This window comes from Amblyomma mixtum, chromosome 2, assembly GCF_055824585.1.
Source record: "Amblyomma mixtum isolate Tamu chromosome 2, ASM5582458v1, whole genome shotgun sequence".
Classification (NCBI taxonomy): domain Eukaryota; kingdom Metazoa; phylum Arthropoda; class Arachnida; order Ixodida; family Ixodidae; genus Amblyomma; species Amblyomma mixtum.
Genome location: NC_143013.1, coordinates 140,740,352 through 140,750,368, shown reverse-complemented (window position 1 = coordinate 140,750,368; position 10,017 = coordinate 140,740,352). Strand labels below are relative to the sequence as shown.

Genomic DNA, 10,017 nt, shown 5'->3' with positions numbered 1-10,017 from the left:
TTCTCTTGACCTTCTTCTGAGCGTAACTTCACAGAATAGTACGCTCTTAGGAGAATAATAAACTTCCTTTCGCACAGACAGACGCTCATTTCAGTTTGTAACTAAAAGATGTAGCTAAAACTGCATTGCGCCAAAATGCGCTCGATCTGCTCATGGGGCCAAAATTGTTTGTATAGAACTCTTAAAGATAGGGCCTCCATGTGAGTTGTTTTTTTTCTGTTTCAACCATGCTAAACGCTTCAGCATCCAAGTCATACTCGGGGCGATTCACTCTAGGGCCCTTTCTACGGCATGCTCTGGTAGCAAATTCACAAAACTATTCCCATCTATCTGGCCTAGTTTCGTGTTAAGAACCACACGAAAGGTCTCAGAAGGCCAAAATAAGAAATTTATTCACGTCGGTATAACTTTCAATACGTGATTTTTCTGGAAACGCCATATAAATTGATTAGCTTTGATGCTAGACGAAGAGGCCACTTACAAGAACAAGGCATCACTTCCTGAATCAGTGTACATGATTTATAGCATTGCCTTTACCTCAGTGGAGAAATGGCAAAGAAGCTATAGAAACCCGCGAGTTAAGTGAACGTTGCAGAAGGCGAACAGCACATGAAAGCTGAAAACATTAAAATGCTTGAGCCCCATTCGCATCATGCTTCTTCATGGAGTTTAAAATCACTGTGGTCTTGAAAATTACCTTTTGGGCGCCAAAAGCCACAACAAGTAAAATAAGCCTGCCGTGGCCTAAGCGGATTGCCCGGGAATGTGAATCAAGTGAGTGGCAAGGCAGACTGACAAAGGGAAAAATTAGTTTTTGCGATTGTTTTTTTCTCATACTTCTTGTAGCCACCATTTGTGGGAATGCTCATGGCAGCTTCATCTTCAAATCTGAATGCGGCATTTCGGGCAAAACAACGAAGAGAAACCTCCTTGAAGTAAAAAGGGCATACGGGGTCTTCATTTTAGACAATGAAAGCCTCGCTGGCTTTGAGACACCAGCGGCGGTGCCATCATGATGCCGGAAGCGCTATTTTGTTAGCATCGCCAGCCGAGCTGCTTCGTAAGCAGCTTATCGTTCCTTCCAAGCCCCATTATCAAAACCTTTCCCTCTCGCTACGCTTTTAAACGCATGTTCTTCGCTGGTGCGCCTTTGGGTTCTATATTCGGAGTTTTTCTGAAATCCCCTTTTGCGTTCTTTGAGTGTATTTTATCTCCCACGCGCCGGAGGGTTTGTACACCATTATCTTCTTACCCTACGAGAATAATTTTTTCCGCCGAGTAGGCTTTGTATTCGACCAACACATGTATTGAAATACGAACACTAACGCTGAAGTTACGGAAACAGAAACGGAAACGACAAGGCAGCTTTCCTTTCTTTAGTCAAACCATTGTTGAACTAGCGCTCCGGAAACACCCAAAAAAGGAATTTAACAGCCACATCTTTTTTTAATAACTACAAAGTGGGTGCAAAAAACTTTTGGACGACCAAAACAGCAAGTTTAGAGCACTACTCTACCGACACTGCGTCCGCAGTGCATAATGTTAGGTATCTGCTTATACCCGCAGAGCATTCTCATCATCATCACCAGCCTAACTACGCCCACTGCAGGACAAAGACCTCACCCCTACCTCCCCGTCTAGCACTGTAACGAAGTTTCCTAATTCGTCGTCAGGGTCCTTAGTAATCAGCAGCGCCAAAGTTGGGATTCCAGGACTGGAATGTTTGATTACCTCCCATTCAATTAGCAGAAGAGATTACACTAACCCGACCCACCCTTCCAACTTATTCCGCCCCCTAATTCCCACTATTCCCCCAATAGTTCACCATAATCCACCCACTAATCGCCTCAATCGGTTTTCTGGGGTGGGTCTACGTACAAAATTTGATAATCCTTTAGAATATTTCAGCGTCGGCCAACTTTTACATTCTATCGCACTTTGCATTTTAAGAACGCGGCTAAGAAAGCCTCAAGGCTTTCATTACTTCTGCACCTAATCGTTAGGTAGGCGCTTGCTAACATTTATACGTTACTACCAGCGACTTCCAGCTATGCACGCTAACTTCCTCCTCCGATCTCCTTCTAGGCATGCATGTTAACTTTTATCTCTCGCGCATCCTAAATCCAGGAATGTAGCTAACTTTGAGCTGTTAGTGTATTCTACTTCTATATAGGATCTTAACATTTACCTATTGCAGCGTTCTATTTCTAGGTATGTACGTTTTTCATGTGTTGCTTCGTTCCAATCTTTGGCCGCCTTCATTGTTACTGATGCTACAGACTTGACCACGGCTGTGGGCACTAAACAAAAACAGGCATCACCAACCACACCATCAATCTTTCCGGCGGAGGACCCTTCTTTTCATTCCCACATACGCTTTCAGTGGTTTCTAACTCTCGTGCCCTCTGCTTGGCGCTGCAGTCGTAAATTTGCGCCGCCGCGGTGGCTCAGTGGTTACGGTGCTCGGCTGCTGACCCGAAAGACGCGGGTTCGATCCCGGCCGGGGCGGTTGAATTTATTTGGGGGAGAAATTCTAGAGGCCCGTGTACCGTGCGATGTCAGTGCACGTTAAAGAACCCCAGGAGGTCGAAATTTCCGGAGACCTTCACTACGGCGTCTCTCATAGCCTTAGTCGCTTTGGGACGTTAAACCCTATAAACCAAACCAAACCAGTCGTAAATTTGCAATCAGCGCAGATTTTCGTCTGAGCTCTTTTCTTGCTGAGTCGCGGTGATTTTGGTGCGGACATCTCGTCCTTGTATTTGATCCGGTGGTATTCGCGAGCGGTGCGATGCTGATTGGGCGGGGCTCTTTCGGAGCTGAGAGTACGGGCCTGTCGCCGTCTCTAGTTCTACCGCTAGCGCCCTGCTGGCTGCCTAGATTAAAGTCCTTCAGCACCCGAGGCCTGTTCCTGTAGCTCGAGTGCCTCATGGCCGTATCGCTGCTGCTGCTGTTGCACGAAAAGCTGCTAGGGGATTATCCCGCCGACTTTTTCGAAGCCAGGTACATGAAATGGCCGCAAATCCGGATGATTTGCCGGTGCCTACTTCTCCTGGTGCGGCGTCGTAAGCTTCCTTCTGGAACGGTCCTTCTCCTGGAGCACCATGACGGCGGCGGTCATCGAAGTGGCGTCGTGCTGCTTGATACCCTTCAACAACACGCTTAAATGTCTGGCTTCACTCTACACTCTTAGGAAAAAGAGGCTAACAGGGGGCGAGAGGTTAGTCTTTTTGGGGACTAACTGACCTGCCAAAGGCATCCGTTCTTTTCGGGTCCAACTACAAAGAGTGTAACTGTTGGTCCCCTTGGAAAGGGGTGCAAAAGTTAGTAACCCGGGAGCACACGTTTAATGAAAAAATGCAAACAACGCAGGATTTCCAGCGTAAAAAAATTGAAATTGGAATTGAAAAGAACTTGAAACACATAACAACGATAAAGGAAACAAAAATAAACGTACTTGAAAACACCAGAATTCCAATCGACATCCTTCAGATTATGCGCCGAGCGCGGATATGACTAGGCCACCACAGCACAGGGTCCCGTGCAGAAAATAAAAGCGTTATATGCGAAACACACACATTGTCTGTCTTTACCGCTGAAATTGTTATCAAATGTATTGCTTTTTAAAGCACATTATGGTGAATTTGGTGTGATATGCTTTTGTAACAACCTGCGGTAAGCTTTACTGCGCACCAACAACGGTCTAAATCGCGTTTTGGCCAAAAAAGATGCTGAACTGTGTATACATTACGGCCGGTACTTCAAAACCATAAAAGTTGTTTTCTTTTCGCTTTCTTTTTTTTGCGTATAAGGTGGTCTTATTCCTTGCAGTTGACAACTGCATATTACAGCCTGTTGAAAACAAATATAGAAGGCGATGGTTCAATTCGTTTTTTGTTACTGGCGGACAGCGGTGACAGGGAACTGGCTGCTTGCCACTCACCGCTTCGGTAAGTGTCGCCGATGCTTACAGAGCATCCCATGACCACGTAAACAAACGGCAACGATATGAAACTACGTGCACTTGCTCAACCCTAACCTCTACAACTCACATTCGACACGTATTGAAGATCGTAGTATATGTTTATGCACTTGCACAGCTGCCAGCCGTTACGATTGCACGAAGCATTTTTCTTACGCAAAAGGGTATCCGCTTCGTCACAGGCAGCGGCGGTGCTCTCAGTAGCCTTAGACCATGCCCTGCGCTTCAAAAATCGAGTCCTATTGCAGTCGGGGTCTTTTCACGCGATTTTCGCGTGCTGCTATGCTGCGATTTGCCCCCCGTTAGTCTCTTTCTCGGCAGTTAGTCCGTTGAGTTTCCGCACGGCGCGCATTTGTGGCAAGAACAGTGTCATGTACAAATTTAGGGACTAACGAGCCGTTCTGAGAACTAAAGTTGTCTGACTTTATGGAGAACTATAATAGCTGTGCAATCGTTATAAATAACTTCCAATATTTTCACATAACACTCTTCCACACCCTGACTCCGCAATGCCTGCATGACAGCTGAGGTTTCCACTGAGTCAAGTGCTTTCTCGTAATGAATGAAGGCTACATATGGGGGTTGGTTATATTCTGCGCATTTCTCTATCACCTGATTGATAGTATGAATGTGGTCTATTGCCGAGTATCCTTTACGAAAACCTGCCTGGTCATTTGGTTGACTAAAGTCCAAGGTTCTCCTGACTCTATTGGCGATTACCTTACTAAATACCTTGTAGGTAACGGACAATAAGATGATCGGTCTGTAATTCTTCAAGTCCTTGACGTCTCCTTTCTTATGAATTAAGATAATGTTAGCGTTCTTCCAAGCTTCTGGTACTCTCGAGGTCACAAGGCATTGCGTATACAGGGTAGCTAGTTTTTGTAGCACAATCTCTCTTCCTTCCTTCAACAAATCTGCTGTTACCTGATCCTCAACAGCTGCTTTCCCTCTTTGCATTGCTCCTAAGGCTTTCTTTACTTCCTCCTTCGTTACTGGCAGGATGTCCCATTGCTGTGCTCGACTGCCTCCCTCAGTAACTTGATGATTACACTCGCTACTATATAGATTTGTGTAGAACTCTTCGGCTAATTCAACTATCTTATCCATATTGCTGATGACATTGCCCTGTTTGTCTTTTAGCGCATACATCTGGTTTTTACCTATGCCCAGTTTTCTCCTCACTTATTTTAGGCTACCTTTGTTCCTTAGAGCATGCTGGATTTTCTCCATGTTTCCATGTTAAACTTTTTTATGTCGGCTACCTTGCGCTTATTTATTAACTTCGACAGCTCTGCTAGTTCTATCCTGTCTGTGGAGGCAGACGTCCTCATGCTTTGACGTTTTTTAATCAGATCTTTAGTCCCCTGAGATAGCTTGCTGGTATCCTGTCGAACCATCCTACCACCTATTTCTGCGGCGCACTCTGTAACGATAGCTGCGAGATTATCATTCATTGTTTCAACACTACGGTCGTCGTCTTCAGTTAAAGCGGAAAATCTGTTCTGCAGCGCCATTCTGAATTCCTCTACCTTCCGTCTTAATGCTAACTCGTTAATAGCCTTTCGCTTCACCAGTTTCCTCCGTTCCTTCTTCAAATCTAAGCTAATACGAGACCTTACCATTCTGTGGTCGCTACAACGGACCTTACCGAGGACCTCCACATCCTCTACGATGCCAGGGTGAGCACACAGTATGAAGTCTATTTAATTTTTTAGTGTCATCATTGGGGCTCTTCCACGTCCACTTCCTGTTTGCTCGTTTGCGGAAGAAGGTATTCATAATCTGTAAATTATTTCTATCTGCGAACTCTACTAATAACTCTCCCCTACTGTTCCTAGAACCTATGCCATATTCACCTACCGCCTTGTCTCCAGCCTGATTTTTACCTACCTTTGCATTATAGACGCCCATCAGCACAGTGTACTGTGATTTTACTTTGGTCATTGCCGATTCCACATTCTCATAGAAGCTTTCAACTATCTGGTCATCATGGCTTGATGTAGGCGCGTAGGCCTGTACCACCTTCAGCTTGTACCTCTTATTAAGCCTAATTACGATAGCTGCCACTCTCTCGTTAATACTGTAAAACTCCTCGTTGTTGCCAGCTATATCCTGATTTAGCGACACCTACAATAACTAAATCACATAATCTGGCACCGAAGTAACAAACACAAATAATAGTCACTCCTCCTGTCACCATGGGGAGACTAGATCCGTGTCCAGTAATAGAAGACGTGAAGCCTCCTTTCTACAGAATTGGTTCTCGAAAACAATGTCCTGAAAGGACCTGTGAGGAAGTCCTCCCTTCTTGAGGGAACCGAATAACACGCACCTTTCCGCGTTGTAAGGAGTGCAGCATATTAAGCAATGTCCTATATCACCACACAGTCATCACACGTTGAACCCGATGGAGACGACGCCAGGCCCGTCTTAAACATCCAAGCAGGAGTATCGGCAGAGCCCCTGCGTATACGGTAAAGTTGCTTGGAATCTTTGGAGTCCCTTTGTCACACATGGCTTGTTGGCTGAGCCCCACAAAGAAGTGAAATGACGCAGCGCTGTCTCTGAAGATTCTCTTGTCATCTTGAGGAACTTTTCTCGAAAGGCTCCGAGACAGCGCTCTATGGGCGAGGCTATCCGCCATCTCGTTGCCTAAGACAGCTATATGCGAATGCACCTATTGGATGCGTATAGAGAAGCCTCTGCTGCTCAGATTGTGCAACAAGCGTAGAGAGCTAAGAGACAAAGCATCAGTAGGCAACCCACGCTCTAACTTTTGAAGGACCTCAGTTGGCAAGGGCCTCTTCCGGGCTCAGTTTTAATAGGCGTGCCGGTGATCCGCACAAGCCATACTTGATTAACAAATTATGTGCTACATAAAACCGCGCAGCAAGATTTATATCAAGGCAGTACTCCAAATATGTCCGGATAACTGAGATGAAGATACACGTAGAACTACAAAAAGCGACACATAAGCCGCCATAAGCAAAGGCTCAAACTACTCCACTCAATCTATACCGACTCGACAGGCATTGATAAGCAAAAGGTCCGCAAAGCACCCCACTATATTTCTAACAGGAGATACCAAAGTTTATAATACATGATATTGCCTGTGCAATACAAACTACAAGAAGTATTCGTTTTTGTCAGAGAGGATTTGTAACTGGAAAAAGGTGCCGGTTGAAGTCCTGAGTGTTCATCGAAACGTATTTTTAATGCTAAGGATTCATTTGTGATTGTACTGCTCATTCAAACGAATAATTGCAGAAAGAATGTACTATCAACAAGAAATAAAACGCCAACAAGACAACTTAGACAAGAACAGGAAAATAAGAATCTCGTAACCAGAGGAAGCTCAGTACTAGTTCAGATCATTTCAACTTCAAAAGCGCGAAGACGCTTCTCTAGAAGTGTTTATCAAAATTGCTTGTATTTCCTCTCCAAGAGATTATATGTTCGTGTTTTTTGTTGCCACCCCAGTTTTCTTGTGCGCGTTTCATTTGTTGCTGATATTACTGTTGCTCCTGCCCTAGCTTACTTTTCTGTTTTGTTGATCTCGATACATTGTTTCTTTGCCCTTATCTTTCTCTTTTGATGTGATTTTATTTTGCTCCTCGTAACTTTTATATTGTGTCCACTTCACTGCTTAAGGCTTCTCCGCTGCAGGGTGTACAGAAAATGAAAATAAATATAATGCCTGGCCCACTCCGCACAAATGACTGCGGGATTATAAGCGAGCGCTTTTGTTCGTTTTTCACGCGAACAATTTCACAACTAAGGTCCTCCAGATAGAAACATCCCTATTTCTCTCGACCACATGCTGCTGCCATCGTCATCACCATCATCGCTTTACTTTGCTTGCCGACGCCATTCGACGTTGAGCGGCAATTCAACTTATCCGGAAATGTACTAGCAGTACAACAAGTAAAGGCTGAATAAACCTGCTAAAAAAGGAATGCTGCCTTTCTTCGTGTCTCAGACAGAATCTTTCTTTTACAAGTGTGTAGTTGGTCTTGTTAGTGCGGTTTCATGAGCATGATGAAAAAAGTGTGTGCCCTCACAAGGCACACGTTGTGTCGTCTCTTCTTGTGCCCCGTGTTAACCCTTTCAGCCCTGAATTTTTTTTGCTACTTCGAGAATTTTTCTAAAGTGTTATTTTGCATCACTGCCACCCAAGGAACGCATTAAAGCAAAAAATTTCTCTAGGACTCCCTTGCTTTTAAAGATGGCGTCCTGTCCTATATATAGGACACCAGGGCTTAGTGGTTGCAAGAACAAAAAAAAGCAGTTTGACGTTACTCTTTATTTCAACACTTTCACAAAAATTCAAATATTGAGAACAAACATGCTGGTTGCGTTGAGGTGCAGCTAATACTGGATGTTGATTAATCCGTGTGAAAAGTTTTGAAACAGCTGGAATGAGTTCAGTGGATGAACCTTGATAAACGAGGAAGTCGTGGAAAATCCCCAAGGCGCCGCACAGCATGAAAACTTACACTTTCCACGTATTTGGTTTCCCTTTTATTTATTGTTTTATGTCTCGCTGTCCTTTGAACGGAATGATTTGCTCATCGCTGCAAAGATGCTCCTCGAAAGAGAGGTTTAGGCATCTGTCACGAAATGTGTCCAAATCTGTCCCTACCTTTCAGAAAGGATCATTGCTGGTGTGGTCTTGTTACAAAGCTTGCACGCGCATTGCGCGTGCCGTGCTCCCATGGAACTCAAACGGACGCTCGGGATAGAAAGAGCGTTTATTCATCCTGATCAGCCAGCTTACATAGCGTGACCGGGCGAGGGTAAGGGGAGGAAGGGACGAGGGAAATTGTGAGGAGCATGCGCTTGGCGTTCGCTGTAGTGAGGCATAGCGTTCGCCGTAGTGAAGGCATAGCGTTCGCCGTAGTGAAGGCAGAGTGTTCACAACAGGTCTCCGTTTACGTCTACAATGTGCAAGCAGATTCTAGTCGTGGCTAGCGAAAGACACCCATCGCTAAATGCAGTGAAATCAGCTTTCTGATTTCTTCATCATCTCAACGGCTTTTCCTTCTTGATAAATAGAATACACGCTTGTTTCCTCGGTAAGAACAGCAAAAACACTCTTCGGCACGTACCGAGAAAAATACGCATACGGGGTCGATAGACCATCAAGATCATTCTCATTCTCGTCACCAGATTATTGAGGGTGATACGTGGCTGCTAGCTTATTGAAAGTTCTCCTGCACCACGACCTGTCTTCCGGTGTTGCTTTCTCAACTTCATCACCGCTGGAGGCAGCCGAGAGCTCAAATCCACGTCCGCCTCAGCGTCTTCAATCTCCGACACGTAACCATCCTTCAGTGCAGCAAACATGGCATCTGGATCCTCGAGACGCAGATGTCTTAATTGAGGCCGCTTTGCCGTTGAGTAAGGTCACAGTTTTTGCCTCTGCAATAAAACAAAAACAAAAATTAGGCATTACCAAAAAGAAATGTTCCGCACTTCCATGCACACGCGCCGGTGGTTTATAACCACTGAAGCCTGGTGTCCTATATATAGGACACACATATTGCGGCGTGCTATGACAAATGTACTAACCGCACAGAAAACGTTCTGCAACTGTTAAAGCCTTTAGTGTCTTTGAAACAACCTGCAAAATTCTAACCGCGAATACGCTCTCAGGTATAGAGTAAAAAAATGGCAAAATAGCACTTACCATTGCAGCCGCCGTTCCCATCTTCCGCCATTTTGTTTGTTTACTCTCGGCGCTACGATGAGGAAGACGAAGGCGAAAGTGATGTCTGTGCTTATAGGAATGCCTTGGGAGTCGGCTCAGTTCTTGTTTCAGTTTATCGGGCATTTTAATAATGACTTATAGCCGTTTTGCTTCGTGTCCTTTTAATAGGACACCAGGGCCGAAAGGGTTAACACGCTTTCTTCTCATGACGTTCTCGGGACCTAATGTATCTGGCGGACGTTTTGTTCTGGCGTCCCTGATGTCCTTCCCGGGTGCATAATCCTTAGCACAATTTTGACAATGCGGCAGTGTTGAAAAAAAA

The 10,017-nt window shown here is 45.0% G+C and overlaps 1 pseudogene; it reads right to left on the bottom strand.

Moving 5' to 3' along the window:
* Window positions 1–8,922: 8,922 nt before the first annotated feature.
* On the bottom strand, window positions 8,923–9,705 carry LOC149361096 (uncharacterized; annotated as a pseudogene).
* Window positions 9,706–10,017: the final 312 nt, after the last annotated feature.